This window comes from Centruroides vittatus, unplaced genomic scaffold, assembly GCF_030686945.1.
Source record: "Centruroides vittatus isolate TY-2023 unplaced genomic scaffold, ASM3068694v2 contig_349, whole genome shotgun sequence".
Lineage (NCBI taxonomy): Eukaryota > Metazoa > Arthropoda > Arachnida > Scorpiones > Buthidae > Centruroides > Centruroides vittatus.
In genome coordinates, this window is record NW_027122172.1 from 2,774,140 (window position 1) to 2,790,221 (window position 16,082).

At 30.7% G+C, this 16,082-nt stretch overlaps 1 protein-coding gene across 1 annotated transcript in view; it reads left to right on the top strand.

Moving 5' to 3' along the window:
- Positions 1-4,379: 4,379 nt before the first annotated feature.
- EcR (Ecdysone receptor) overlaps positions 4,380-16,082 on the top strand; it is a 55,959-nt gene continuing 44,256 nt past the window's right edge. Inside the window, exon 1 of the mRNA XM_067269291.1 lies at positions 4,380-4,593. The gene's annotated coding sequence lies outside the window, so the exon portion shown is untranslated. The remainder of the gene's footprint in view (positions 4,594-16,082) is intronic.

The following is a 16,082-nucleotide window of genomic DNA, read 5'->3' on the forward strand; positions in this document are numbered from 1 at the left end:
AGTCGAGTGTTTGGTTTTATGATTGCTGACGTCACATAAATGAATGAAAAATTTTAACACCGATCTAATGACGTCATTTGGACATTGAGGTTTTCACTAGAAGATATTATTAATTGCATTTCTTCTTTTTTTGATATTATGAAACATAATAAGCTTACTCAACGCTTATTGTATAAAACCGCAATGAAAGTACTCGAACCCACACCTTACATAAAATGTCAATCTATAGCCTGTACTATTTATTTATTATAAGTTCTGTTAGAAGGTAGGATATACTTATTTTCTCCTTTAAAATAGTTCTAAACACGAGTCGTTCCATAAGAAAGCACCTGACATACGAGATTTTTTTTCGTTAAAACTTTATTAATTACAAATTTTTTAAAAGTTTTCTTATAAACAATACTTCATTAAAGCCCAATAAACACAGTCGTTGCCTACCTACGATTTGAGGTTATTATTTAATAAAAATTTCTAGTAAACAACATGAAACACACCATGCCTACTCGTGTTTATTGTATAAATGACGTATCCATCCACAGAAACATATCAAGACTCGCTTGTCAGTAGAAAATCAGTTTTCATTGTAAATGAGAACCGAACCCACGCTTTATACAACGTATCGAATGCTTTATTTACTGATCGAGTGTCTCAATAGAAAGAAAGAACAGACGTGTTATGGCTTAAATCCTCCCATTCCTTTTACGAATTGCCACCCACCTTTATCACAAGAATGTCTGTTTAACGTATTAATAATTAGGAATTTCTTGAAAATTTCCTAATAAATAATAAATTTATCTACTCGATATCTAAATTTTGACATTTCTTAAACCACAATAACCAAGTTTTCTATAGAAAAAGAAACGTTTGTTTCTAATGGTAACCGAACCCACGCCACTACTAATGTTATATTTTTTTAATTAAGGATCCAATTAGAAGATAAGATGCCCGTCTAATGGAACACTTCACCGTAAGATCGTGAGATTTTCATAAAAAATAATGTTTCTTCTTCAGAATTACATTTTATTCTAGTAAATAACAATTTTATGAAACGCAGTAACGTGATTCAATATATGAAACATAATATGTAAATCGAACATCCATTAAAAAAATAAATAAGAATCGTTAGAAAAACAATAACTGATTCTAAATGGGACCGAACCCACGTCTTGCACAATGAACTATTTAAGACTCTCATTGGTAGATAAGACACATCTTTATCCTTTTTTTAATGTTAACCTTCCTACGATTAAATTCTCGTTATATTATTTATAATAATTTCTGATGAATAGAGATTCCAGTAAGAAAGAATGAGACGTTTTCTTCACCTCTTTCTATAGGATATCAATCTATAAGAAGGCGATTTCTTTACCTCATTCCTACTTTTCGTAGGATTTTCTTCACGTCTATAATAATCTACAAATTAAATGATATAAAATTCTTATTATATCTTTAATAAGAATTCATACTGTAATCATTTTCTTAAAATTTATGAATTAATTTTTGATAAATTGACAAAAAAAATGTAGTGTTATCAATAAAACTTAACAATACATAAGAGCAGCTTGTAATTTAAGAAGCCGAGATGTGGAAAAATGATATTTTATCGAGTCTTATCACTAAAACTCGTACAAAAAATCAAGAATAAATAATGATTTTTCTCAAAATAAACAATTAATTACGTAATATCTTCGTCGCACCTATGGAAATTATCAAAGGATAACCAGCGAGATTGGATTCACACGTAAGTTAAACAATACGGCCTGGCGCCTTTAAATTTATTACTATTTGGTGTAGAAGAAGGGCCTCTTATATGTTATAGCTTACAATCACAACTAAATCTGGCCCAAGCTGGAAATTATCAAAGATAACGATCGGGGGCGGATTTACGCGTAAAACACACGATTTAGGGCCACGCTCTTTTAAATTTATTATTATCAGAAGAGCATCTCTTACGCTGTACTTTAGAGCAGTAACGTGTCTAAATCCGGACCCGATAATAAAATATAGTTTTAAAAATTATCAGTTTTTTTCCGTTGTTTATCGTATCGAACACTTGTTTTTATTTTTTCGAGGTTTTTAAATAACTTCTGTCCTCCTCGACCTCGTAAGTCACATTTGAAATATATCAAGAGGGCTTACAATTCGCGTAGTAAAAGTGCACTAGATCCTTTGTACTAGTAGAAGTGTACTAGATGCCTAGATCTTGGACTAGGTAATGTCACAATTATCTTTAAATGCGAAACTGATTTCTTTCTATATAATTTATTATTTAAACAATTTCGATAGGAACTTGCTGATTGTTTTTTTCTATTATACCGTTTGCACTAAGATCTCGATATTCTACATTCTAGCTTCCGTTAGATATAATATACTAGGTCCTACCGATCGTTTGTACTATTTGTTAAATACTAACTATAGTTAGTTGTTCAACTGGATGTTGTGACAGTGGAGAGTTGCATACGAGCATAACAGAGGTAATTAGTACAGAAATAGGCTTTTATACCACTACGGTAATAACAGTGGCATAATAGTAGTGATTACTAATAGCAGTTTAACTAGTAGAATAGTACTGTTATAGTAATTAATACTTATATTAACGTCTACTGTAAACTAAAAGTTGTTTCTTGTATTAATACTACCACTATACTATTGCTAGTATAATAGTATAACAGTATAGTTCAATATAGTATTACTATACAGCAATTACTATAATACCATGTTAGAGTTTACTGTTTGTACTAATTTACTATTTCCTATTATTACTACAGTTTAGTGGTAGTAACAGCTCGATAACAGTAGCAATTAGTACAGACAATAGTAAAAAATGTATAATTGTTACACTAAGAGTGACAGTAACAGTAGTACAATAATAGCGATTAAAACTAACAGTAGGCTTCTATTATACTAAAAAAACTATTGTTATTTGTACTAATTACTACTACTGTAGTGGCTCTTACTATTAATAACTTAATAATACATAATATTCAGTAGCTATTAAATAAAATAAGGCCTTTCATTGCACTACTATAGTGTAATAGGCCTTACAGCGGTAGAAATCAATACAGTAAGGCATATAAGCAAATAAATAACCTTTAAGACGAAGCCTATAAGTTCAAGGAAAGCAAAATGTTATTAGCGAAGGAAAATGTAGCCTATAGCAAAATTCATTTAGTTTCAACCTAAAATAAATATTAAAATACGATTTTTATTACATTTAAGTTAACGACTGATAGCCATTGGATTGACGTCAGAAATGATATGTCTAATAAAGATATTTACTTAAATGACTGGCTTTATAACTGATCCATTGAGCCTTTAAGCATTTATCTTTATTTTTTCAATTTTAATTTTCCTAGTTTCGTATAGGATTTTAACGTGGTTTAATATTAGATATTTTATACATTCGTATGTCTTAAAATATGAGGCTTTACGTAGGTTAATTAGCAATTTAGAGGCTTTATAATTTAAAAAGCAAAATTCCTCAGGAGGTTTACAGCCCATATTTTTAAGTCTAAGCATAAAGTTTTAAATCGTTAGAAAGGAGAATTTCTAATTATATATATATATTTAAAATAAAGGCACATATAAATAGGGTACCTTAAAATATTTGTAGAATCAAGTAAAATCTGTTTGATTAGAAATAGAAAATTGAAAAAAAATGATATGATATTCTAGTCTATAATACAGTATATATATTTTAAAATAAGTTTATGAGGCTAGAAAATGCACAATTACTCTATTAATTAGGCTCTATTATTCTGAAAATCATAACACTTCATCTACAGTAGATCTAAGCGCAAGTTAATTCGATTTTTAGTACAGGTTTAAACTTAATTGTAGCTCTAACACGTAAGTAATAAAATATAAGAGACCTTTTTCCTCTACCAAATACTGTAATAATAAGTTTAAAACGTTAGACCTTAGCCCATATTCTCTTAAAGTGAGGTCCCAAGCCTGTAAATCCCGAATTTTCACATAGAAATAGTATAATTAAACGTATAAGGCCCCGAATTATAATCACATACAGGTTAATTTAAAAGAAATGATTTCGCTCGTTTGATGATTATAAAAAAGGGGATGAAAGTATTTCGTAAACTAAATCTGTAAGAGATTTCTTAAAGAAGTAGGAGTATTTCGGTCCGAGTGTCGGCCCAAAAAAATGACTTCATATCTTAGTGTAAGCACAATTGTAAAAGGTGTAGGAAAAACAATAAATAGACAAGTGTATTCGCTACAGGAGCGTAGAGTTTCGCAAGTACTCGGCAAAGTTCGTCAACACTCGGAAACAATGTAGTCGTAAAACGAATCACTAGACGTTAATGTACGTGTATACAAACTGTCTAGAGGGCAGCACTTTGCTGTAGTCTCGCAACACGCCATTGGTTGACGGAGCGACTTGGTCCGGTTGGCCTACATAGCATCCGAGTTGTGACTGTCCCAGCTTCAGCACGTGAGGTGTATTCTGCGTGATGCTCTCTCTCTAAGGACATACTTTGTTATACGGCACAACGTTATTGTGTACTAACTACGTATTTTTGGATATATTTATTAAGGATAACACGTTACCGGCTTACGACAGAGAGTAAGGAGGAGGTGAGTAGTGTTAAATTTTTGTTTGTAGTCCTCGTGTATGCCCGCCAAATCCCGTTTGACGTGGGCGTTCCCAGGCTACTTGCGACCGAGTCAAGGGCATACTCACAAAGCAATGTACTTACATCATAAGTCGGATAAACTTACCCCTTATCTGTTATTGTTTACCATACTTTAGACCCTAGGTAGTGTGTTACGTATAGGGGTTACTTCATCTGGTGTAACTGGGTTACGTTATTTAGTCGATCACTTCTTATGTATTACCGCTATCACTGTTTATCCTTCTGGTAGTCGTACGAACGTATGTGAAACTCAACCTGCGGGTAGTTTGTGGTCGAAGCGGCGTTGACCTATATACTGTAGACTGAAGGATGAGAAATTAATTGTGGACAGAAAAACGTTAGCGTGTTGATTGATACAGTAAAAAAATCATTAAAGGGTCATCTTCCACCCTCAACCTACACTTAAACTATAAATCCAGTTGTGTGCTACAATCGAACAGTTCTAGGTCAGAATTAATTGACGAACCGACATAGAATTTCATTTATTCCTATTATAAAATCATATAGCACAAATTCTCTGTGTTAAAATACATTTAGGTTGCGTAAAATGGAGACGAGTTAGCTAAGAAAATTAAAATATTATGTGGGTAGCGGAGGGAGGAAAATTCAATAAAAGGCTCGATTGATTTTTCCAGACGCTTTTCTGCGTTCTGTTGTCCAAATTGGTATAAAAAGTAACGAAAGTAAGTGTCAATAGAAAGACATTATACTTAATACTAGAACACGAAGGTAAAAGACACTTCAATGGTTTCCACACCCGACCTTTCCCTTGATACATCACGTGACTGTAGACGGTCGTCATGGTAACAACGTTGACCGCGTCGTTAAGATGAACACGAAACCGAAGGTGTTTCATTTTCTTTTTTTTTCTCCATCCCTCCCCCTGTGTTTCTTATAAATACACAGTAGCTAATGCACAATCAAAATATGAATTCGTTACTCGCAATTGACGCTTCTGCTCTCCAAGACTGTACACTACATTCAATTCGGTCGATTTATATAATATAATATATAAGCCGTAATCGGCGCTAAACTATGCAAATTTGCCAGCACAAGCCTTATATTATTAAGAAACGGCAAATGCCGACATGGCCACTGGTTACTTACCCAAAATATTCTTATCTCAACTTGGAGCGCAGACATTTTGCGCTTACCTTGACCTTGCGATAAAAATGAAACAAGAGAAAAAATGATAGGTTCTGTTATAAAAGTACTTATCAAATATTATTTTATACGATAAAATATTTTCCAAATCTAAAAAAAATGCATCGGAGGCCCCCTTATAAAACACAAATATAAATACATAATTTTTTTGGGGGTGTAAAATTAGTTTCTCTCGATCGTAGACTCGTCGCACTCATGCCAAAATGTATAAAAGTAGCATTTTTATAGGCTAATTATTCGGTAGACTTAACTAAAAATAGTAACCCGAAGTTCATATTTTAAATAGGAAAAATTAAAAATAAAATAAAACTTTAAAATAAAATGATGAAATTATATTAAATATGTATTATTATGTTTTTGAATATCAAAATACGAGGTATACTATTGAGAAATATAAGAAGGTTTGCAATAGAATGACGTTATATACATTTTAGTCGTTTTACTATAGTTGTGCAATGCTTTTTTTTCTAAATATTGAATTTCAAAAATACATTATTGACCTATAATGAACTTAGATGACGTCGAACTTTTGATTATCGATGTTAGATTTTGTCATTTCGATCGGGTTATCGTTATATATTTAGCTGTAATAAATAGGTTCAAACTGTTATCTATAGGATTAGTAATAAAGCCAACTCGGATTCGTACGCAAATTTGCTGTAATTAATTATGTTATAAAGCCTGTTTCCAACGTGGAACCATAGACATATTTTGCACACTGCTATAAAACCCGATTCGAACCCGGTACCGTACGCTTCGGCACAGTTTAATTACGAAGAAGTAAAATCGGAAACTCTGATTGAACTCGGGATCATACGCAAACTCTCGTTATTTTGTCAAGTTGAAGCTGATTACAACTTTATAAAATGTATTTCGAGCTCGGAACCATACGTAAATTTCACTTTTCTTACATTACAGCGCTATAATATCAATTACAACACGGATGGCAAATTATCAGTAATCGATTTTAAATTATTATTTAAATAAAATTATTTTCTATATGTTTAAAGCACGTTAACACACCTTGACCTTACAGAGGGACGGGACGTAATGACCCCTTTAAAGATTGCTTTCATGTTAGGCTACTGTGCTAAGTAAAGGGACCTTCTTGTAGCTCTATAGACCTTCTAATGTGACATTAATTCTTATAAAAGAATTCCCAATTTCGTCATTCTACGCCCATATTTTTGATAGGTTGGCTCGATTCCCAATCGGATTTTTAAAATATTAATTAAAAATAATGCAGCGAGAGTCGAAAAAATGAGGTAAAAGTTAGAAGTTTAGCTATTGACATTCGTTGACCTATATAAATGAAATTATTAAATAATAAATATTTTTATTGTTTTATTTTATATATAATCAAACCTTCAAACCTATGACTGTATATATTAATTTTTTAAAGTTTTTTAAGCGGTAAAATTTATATATTTACTAGATTATTTAATCTAAACTTTATTAAAAGCATTTTATAAATAAATAAATAAATATATATATATATATATAAAAGAAACAAGATAAAAATTAAACAAGTTATTTAAGTCACATACTTAAGTATTGCTTATTGTTACTTTGTTTAAAAGTAATTCGAATCAACTTTTAAACAAATAAATTAAAAAATATATAATAATTTAAGTTTATTTAAATATTATAAAGTTTTTACTTGTTTTTATAGAAAAAGCAAAGTAATTCTTAAAGATTTATTTTATTCAAAAAATATTTAAAATATTTCCTCAATTTTGGTTGCAGAAAAACTAAAGTTCCCGTTAATTTGTAGAGAGATTTTTAAAAATGTTGTTAGAAGAGATTTAATGGTAGAGAAATTTATCAATTCAACCCGATTTCCCTTTTCAGAAGCGTGGGTTTGGGTACAAAAAACGTACAAAAATAGGGGAAAATCATATAGAAAATCACGAGGTCTTCAGCGCCGCGAGTTTAGATTATATCGATTAATTTATTTACAATCCTTCCCCTATTTTACAAGAAGTAAAATGCCGCCGCCGACGCCGCCGCCATTTTGTAATTTAAAGGGAGGAAAAAAAAACAAAATCAATTTTGGTTTAGTTCGGATTTGTATGTAAATTATTTATTTTTTTCGGAGTGCATCGGATCCGGTTTTTTAACGGCAAATATTGTAAAAGTTTAGTGTATGGAACACGTGGATGAAGGGAGAGAAAGCGAAGAATATGCTCAAGCAACGAACATCCCGTCGGGACATTATTGATCGTAAAATGCCCCAGTTTCCAACATCGAATGCGCAATCTCCGAACGGTTTCTTTGGCTTTCTGCCATTCACATTTCAATCTTGGCAGTGGTCAATGTTTTATTGTTAACGGAATACCAAAATAAAAGAGAAAAAATTTAAATAAATAATATTACTTCTATATCTATATATATGTATATATGTATATATATATATATATATACACATATATTGCCTTACCTCGCTTCATATTTTTTTACTTTTTAAAATAAAACGTCCGGTCGGAAAGTAGTTGTAATATGTTAATCCCTACTTATTTATTTATTTTTAATTAGCCGTGATTTGGTATTATTATTAATATTCACCTTTTTTATTATTATTATTTTTTTAAACATCCTCCGCTTCCGTTATAATTTTGTAAAACGACAGGCGATTGGTCGGTTGACGCACGCGCCACTAAAACGACCTTGAACGAGGATATCTACAACAACCGCTTTAGCGTGTTCCTCTTATGTGGCAGAGTTCGAGGACAAAAATAAATATAAAATATACTCCTTTTTATTCCTCTCGAAACTACAAAATTATCTTTATTAAAAACGATTGCAAAATCTATTATCGTTTTTAAATGTATTAAAATAATTACGAGAATATATATATATATATATATATATTTTTTTTTCCATAATTTTCCCTTTTACTCTCGCCCTCTTGCGAGATTTTTAAAAACAGGATAAGGATGCGTTTAAAGAGAAGATGAAAGCTTAAATGTAATTGGTAGAAATAAATTTGATTTGAATTAAAGCTATTTATTATTTTAAAATCGTAAACACGATTTTATAAATAAAAAAATATATATATATCCATATAAAAATGTATAAACGTAAGCTGCTCTCGATGCAAGTTGGACGACCAGACGTTCAATCGATAAGATGGCGTTTACTGCGTGTCCTTGACACACACACAGCTCGGCAAGCTATGGCTGTTAGCTGGGAGGTGCATTCTCCTACATGTTTTTCCTCTTATTAATAAATTACATTACTGCTTATATGTTAATAAAATATTAAAATAGTCTTCGACTTTTTTTTTCTTTTATGACATAAAATTAAAAAATAACAGTAATAATCTTTAATGATAAATTACGCGCTGGTAAGGATACATTGTATTTAAGAAATCGAACACGTCCCGTATTGTTAATTTAAATATTTAAAAGAAAAAAAGAAAAAATGCGATCCGAAATCGGAATAACATCAAAAAGCTTCACTTCTACATAACTGGGGCAGTTGTCACGTGACTAGCTTGCACACGTCTCTAATGCCGCATTGATTCCTGCAGAGATCACGTGATTCGAAAACCGGTCTTCCACCCCTACCTGATCGTATCCTGACTGACCTTGGCTCAGAGGTCAAGTCTCGTAGTGGAGATTATGTGGGTTAAAAATGTCGAAGCGCTCCTTACTTCGATCGTGTTTTTTTTTCTTTCTGTTTTTGAAAAATCCTATATTAATTCATTCGATATTTAGTATAGCATTAATACATAAACTAATGGCGTAAGTGACGTATTTTTTTTTTTAAAAGCTTGTTTTAAAATCGTGTCTTGGTCGAGGAAAGATTCCTTTCCCTCCCTTAGTAGTTTCGTCATCGTTTGGTATTGGGCACGTGCCGAGACGGATTTTTCGATTGGATTCTCATTAATTGTATGGTTTTGAATAGTAATTTTCTATTGGGATAGTAATAGAAAAACCGGTTGGAATTATTGCACGAAAGCGGCACAATCAATACGCATGTACTGTACATTGCCCGAGTTTCAACGTAGCCCAAAAGGTGTCTGCACTCTGTCGTTTCTAGGGCAACCAGTGAAAACACTGATGGCGTCACGACCTTATGTTAAGATTCATCTCCAGTCGGCAATTGTTAAAAATGGTAATGAACTCCTAGTAATAAATCGATAACACTTATATATATACATTATTATTATTTTAAAAAAATCGTGTGATTAAAATAATAAAAAAATATTTATTATAAATAAATAAGCCAGAGTAAAGGTTATGACGTAAAAAGTGCCGTGACGTAGTGTATTAAAAAAAAAAAATTAAACATGGCGGATTGTTTTTCGAAAGGCTTTTTCCCCCAAGTTGGGAATCGAAAATGCCAGTGAGATTTTGTAGGTCAGACGGAGTTCTAGTCACCTTTAATGTATAATCGACTCAACTCGCATTCCGTGACCGTATAAAGGTCAAATTGGAGGACAGAAGAGTCGATTTTCGTCGGATGGGAGAGACCAATGTAAAGAAGGGTTGGACCCCAGACAACAATCTTTTAAAACGTCCGTCGAGAGCATGTCCGATGACTTAACAACTGCTGAAGTTTTTAATTACCCTTAACCGGATGCCGTATGCTGTAATCAACGTTTAAACATTATTTTTTCTCCGCTTGCTTTTTTTTTATTTTTGTTTTAACTCTCCCGATGGTCTTCCTTCGTTTGTTTAATAATGAACCCGTCCGTTTGTCACATATATATGCTTCTCATACCCTATTCCCTTCTAATGTTCGCAGCTGTTGTATTTGTGTAGAGGACTAGCGTGATTTGTTTTACATACATTTTTTTTTCTTTTTACTTTAATTTATCGAAGCCGAGAGATATATTTCTAGAAATTTCTACTTTTAAATAACTAAATGCCTAATTTACTTTGAGAATATTTCCAAAGGTGGTTTAGGGACATTGATCTGAAATAGGAGATAGTCGGTCGCGTGTTTGATGCATTTTCCGGCTAGTTTTGCGTGAGCAATGATAGTTGAAAACCTCTTTTCTCTTGTTTGTTCCCAAAACAAGACGCCATCTTTATAAACTATAATTGTCGAGGCCAATGTCTGTCTCTCTTTTACTTTCCAACATCGTCATTCTCTTCTACACCTTCGAAATTTTCTCCGATTTTTCTCTCAAACTTCACCCTTTTAGCCAGAGAAGGGGCGACGAAAAGCTCTCACAATTACATCCTGAAAATTCTATGAAATTTTGCCAGACTGATTTCGTTCTTAATAGAGGAAAAATTGAATATTGTCGAATTTTTCCTTTAAAACTTAAATATTATATATTATATATATGAAAATTGATGGTTTCCATTTCTTCCTGCAAAATTTAAAGTATCGTGTATCTGTATCGGTCCATTTTCACATTAATAAAAAAGATTTTCCCAAGACATTTTCCTGACTCGATTTATTTTGGAGGAAACATGTGGGTCAGAAAAGCAAACCTCTACTTTTATAAGGTTTCCAAATGACTGAGAATTTATCTCGTGTTGTTATTGTTTCTGGTCGAGAAAATGCCGGAAAAAAATTATTATTATTATTATTAATGTTACGTCGATCGGTAAAAGGACTAGAATTGAAAATAAAGTTGAAGCAATTAACTTTTCGAGAAACTTTTCTTATATTCTCCTCTATTTTGGTTATTCTATGAATGAATTGAAAGTCTAAAAAATCTCTTGAGTAAATGGTATTTTTATTTTATTTTTAAAATAGGATTCTCTTTCTAATTGATTTTATCGATACGAATTGTAAAACTAAAACTAACCTTTCATTGGTTATAGACTATCAAATAAAAATTCACAATATTCCAACCGTTCAAATAATACACCCTTCTGACTAGACATTTTGAATTATTAATTTAAAAATAAAATTATTACAGGTGATATAAATTTATTAATTAAAATGCATAAAAAAATTAATTAATTTTCCTTTATAAAATAAAACCTTATAATTTTAATCGAGTTAATTTACAAAACTTTTATAAGAATGTAGCCTAAGGAATCTGTCTGTAGATACCATTGCTAAAATTAGCAGTAGTTGCCATTTAGAATAGCTTAATGTAGGCAGCACAATCAGATAAAGTGAATTTTAAAATTTACGTCTAATTTCTTATTTTTTAAATATAATCGATAAAATTAATTACCTACAGATTTTTTTTTTTTCAAAATTATTCTTATTGAAAGTTTGAAAGGTAGGGCAATTTTTAATCAATTTTGTTTTTATATATTACTTATAATATTGTTATAATGCATTGCCTTTCAAGAACTTCTTTATATATATATATAAGTTTTCTATGTACGTAGATAAGGACAGAATACATTCGATTGTTTAATAGAAGCATAATGGCAAGACTGATTGGCATCTTATTAAAGAACTGATAATTAAAGCAGCATTGAAGCATTGTTATAATGGTAATTAAAGGACTAATAACTTAAACTAAACGCTTGATGTTATGCCGTGAATTGTTTAACAATTGCGCATTTAGCTAAGAAAATTAAAAATATTCTTACAGTTAATCCTTGTAGTTGTGTTTCATTGATAACGAATTGATTAGTTTTTACTTGTTTTGCTTCTTCTGAATACTCTCGTTGAAGATTATAGAAGTTAATTGAACTGAAAATATAAATTTATGCATTAATATAACTTCGGTATAATGCTCTTTATTATATTCTTTGTATTATTCGACTAATAGAACAGATTATTTCGGTCCACATAGGTTCAATCAGTTGTTATCAGTCTGTTGGGATTATTTATATCTCTTAATGATCGTTTATTATTTACTAATCTGTGTCTCGAGATACAAGGAATATGTTCTTATATATTTATGTTTATATAATAGACAACAAGCCCAACAGTTTTGAATACTTAAAAAAAGAATAGAGTATTAAGGATTATTCTTTATTCGTAAAGAATTTTTCCATCTGATTAGCATATCTTAATAGTTTTGAATATCTTTAAGATGTAAATATAAATCATTCAGTGAGTTTCGGGTCAATTGTTTCAATAATATTTGCAATTTCTTCGAAATTATATTGTGTAAAATAATAGTTTTGTGCGGTTATGTTGCTATATAATTGGTAAATATGGTTAAGAGATTTCAGGTAGAGGAGAAAGAAACATGTAAGTGAAATTCATCACAATTCTGTTTTCGGATTTTCTGATCGAAACAAAATATATAGCTTCGTATAAATCAAAATTTTAATTTAGAAAATGAATTTTAAAAATATGAAGAATTGTAAACGAAATTTAGTTTATCTGAATTTTACATGAGCATAGTTATATAATGATTAAGATGATATTATGCTAATGCAAAATTTTTAGGATATTAATAGTAATGAATACATGAATTTAATTTATATGAATTTCCCTTCACCATATTTTACATGTCTATAAGTTTTACCTGTAGCATAGAGTCACATAATGACTCAGATATTTCTACGTTGCATATAAAAGTCTTAGATTAGTCATATGGTAATTTGTCGTGATTTAGACTAAAATTTTACCTTTATTCAATGTATATAGCGCCTCATATTGTGTATAAAATGTTATTCTCTATATTTTTGATACACTACAGTAAAATAAATGTGTTTATATATATATATATATATTTTTTCCTATGATAATTCGTATAGAAAAATATATTCTGAATCATTCGGCATGAAGCGAGCATTTATATAAAATAATAATTATTATTATTATTTTGAAGGTTTCTAGGAAAATTATAGGAATATTTATCGAATTCTATATACGTATAATTCGGGTCTGTTTGCCATGAATATTTTAAAAGGGAGAAAGAATAGTGTACGTTAGGTATAATACGAAATCGATATACGGTTAAAACAATTGATTTGTTTTCTGTTCAATGACATAAGTTTAAAAAAAAATACACGTACAGACAGTTTTTCGATTAACCGGACTTAATGCTGAATAATGGGGGAAAACTGCCTGAAAAAGAAAGTTATAATTCATGGAAATGTAACAGACTAAAAAAAAAAATTAATGAAAATCAATCTGATTTCTTAGAACTAAAATAGCTTACTATTAATAAATTTTCTATTAAATAAATGTAAAAATTTAAAAATTATATTTACAATTTATGCTTCGTATTAGTCGTCGAATGCACTAAAATAAAGAATAAATTAAAAGTTAATTGAACAATGTTGTGAACTGCTCATAATTATCCATACATGAATAGGGTTCACTGTATCATTAACATCCATATTAATATGTAAAGTAGTATGAGCCACGTAAAGGGAATGTTCAGTACATTTTATATGGTTTTGATATCTAGTTTTTAGTTTTGACCCGGTTAATTTCAATAATTCGTGTTTGGTTGCATTTATTTAAGCATAATAAAGCTATATAAAAAACTCCAAGCATGTCTTTTACACCTCTAAGATTTTCTTATACTTTAAGCTTAAATTATGTCTATAATTTGAAACTTTGAAAGGTTATTTTTATTTTTAAAATATATATATATATATATTTAACAAAGACTAAAGCTTAAATTACGCAAACAGAAATCAAATCAAGCTGTGCAAACATTACTTTAAAGGAAGAATTTATATATGTGTGAGTGTCTCTGTGTTTTATAAATTTGCTTCGTTGAACGAAACATAATCGATTATTTAAACAACTAAAAATCGATTAATATTCTGTGGAGATGATATTATTTCAGTCGAATCGACGGATTCAATCACACCGTAAGATTTTATTATTAAGCAAATGAGAAAAAATATATGGATAAATTCGTTTTTAAAAGCAGCTGAATCAGCTTTCTCTACTGTTTTTTAATATAAAAAAATATATCTATTGGTCTGGAAAAAATATATATATTATATAAAAATCTAAATGCATTTATATTTTTTCTCTAACATTTAATCGATAATATACCATGTTTTTTAATGCATATCTAACGTGTACAGTTCCTATGAAAAGATTGCTCTACTTATTTAAAAAATATATAAACTCGATTAATTTCTAGAATTTATAATCGACTTTTATTACAATACATTGATTTTAAGGTATTTTATGAAGATTTTTTCTCTATATTTACACTTAAAAATCCATTATTAAATTGCTGTTAACTCGAAAACAACTTCATATTCCTCATATTTTATAATTGTACAGTACGTCTGGTTTTTATATATTAATATATATATATATATATATATATATTTTAATAATTAAAAAATAAGAAGAAAGCGAAATAAACAGCTGACTGATGAAACTAGTCATAGAAAGTGAGGGGCTGACTTGCCTCATACACACACACCTGAAACAGGTGAGGGGGCGTCACAATGCGAACTTGCCTTCTTTCTCTTTTGTATACAGCTTGTCACTTCTACAAATATAAAAATTATTGAATAAATTTACAAAAAATATATTTTAAAAAATTATTTACAAATTCTACACATTTATTTAAAATATAATAAATTAAATTTAAATGTAAATTTTTTATATATTTATTATTCTAGCCAGATATGTAAAATGTTTTCTAACGAATCACTACTTAAAATCAGTATTTCCGATTGGTTTTGTAAACAGTTTCCTGAGTAAATGTGACAAAAATATTATCGCAATCGGTTTTAAAAATTTACTTATTTATTTATTTATTATTTTTCAACTTAAATTCGTAACAATTTCAATTCATTTGTCGAAGGGAATGTTTAGTAAATATCAAAACGTTTCGGTTCTCAAAAAAAAGGGGGGAAAAACAATAAAATAAAATAAAGCGGCGATTACGGAAACGCCAGTTAGAGGGGGGGAGACCGTATACAATTTCCTGTTTTCGTAGACTACACACACCTCCACTCACCCCAGACAGGGGGACCCACCACTAGACCCATCCGGGGAGACGGTCTCGTCTGCGTCCTTGACCTCGGCCGGGGAGGGGAGGAGAGGGACGAAACGCAACACGTAAACAGTTCCGCGTCCATTGGGTCGGACCGAAACGTTTTCGAACGAAAATCGAGATCCCGTCTGGACCGAAACGCGCGCGCGCGCGCTCGCGCGCGTCCTCATTCGATCCCGCTTTGGTGCCGGCGGTTGTCATGGCAACCGCATCATCAGGACCTTGAACGTTGTCCTTGGTTCCACACACCTCATGACCTTTATCAGAGCGGTTATCATCGAAAACGTCGTCTCTTCTCCGTAAATGAAGCTTTTCGATTAATCGCCATTTAAAACGTGTTTGTTACATACGTGTGCTAAGCAAAACTTCTGCCACCGCGGATTTTTCGCATTCTCGGGTTGCTGACA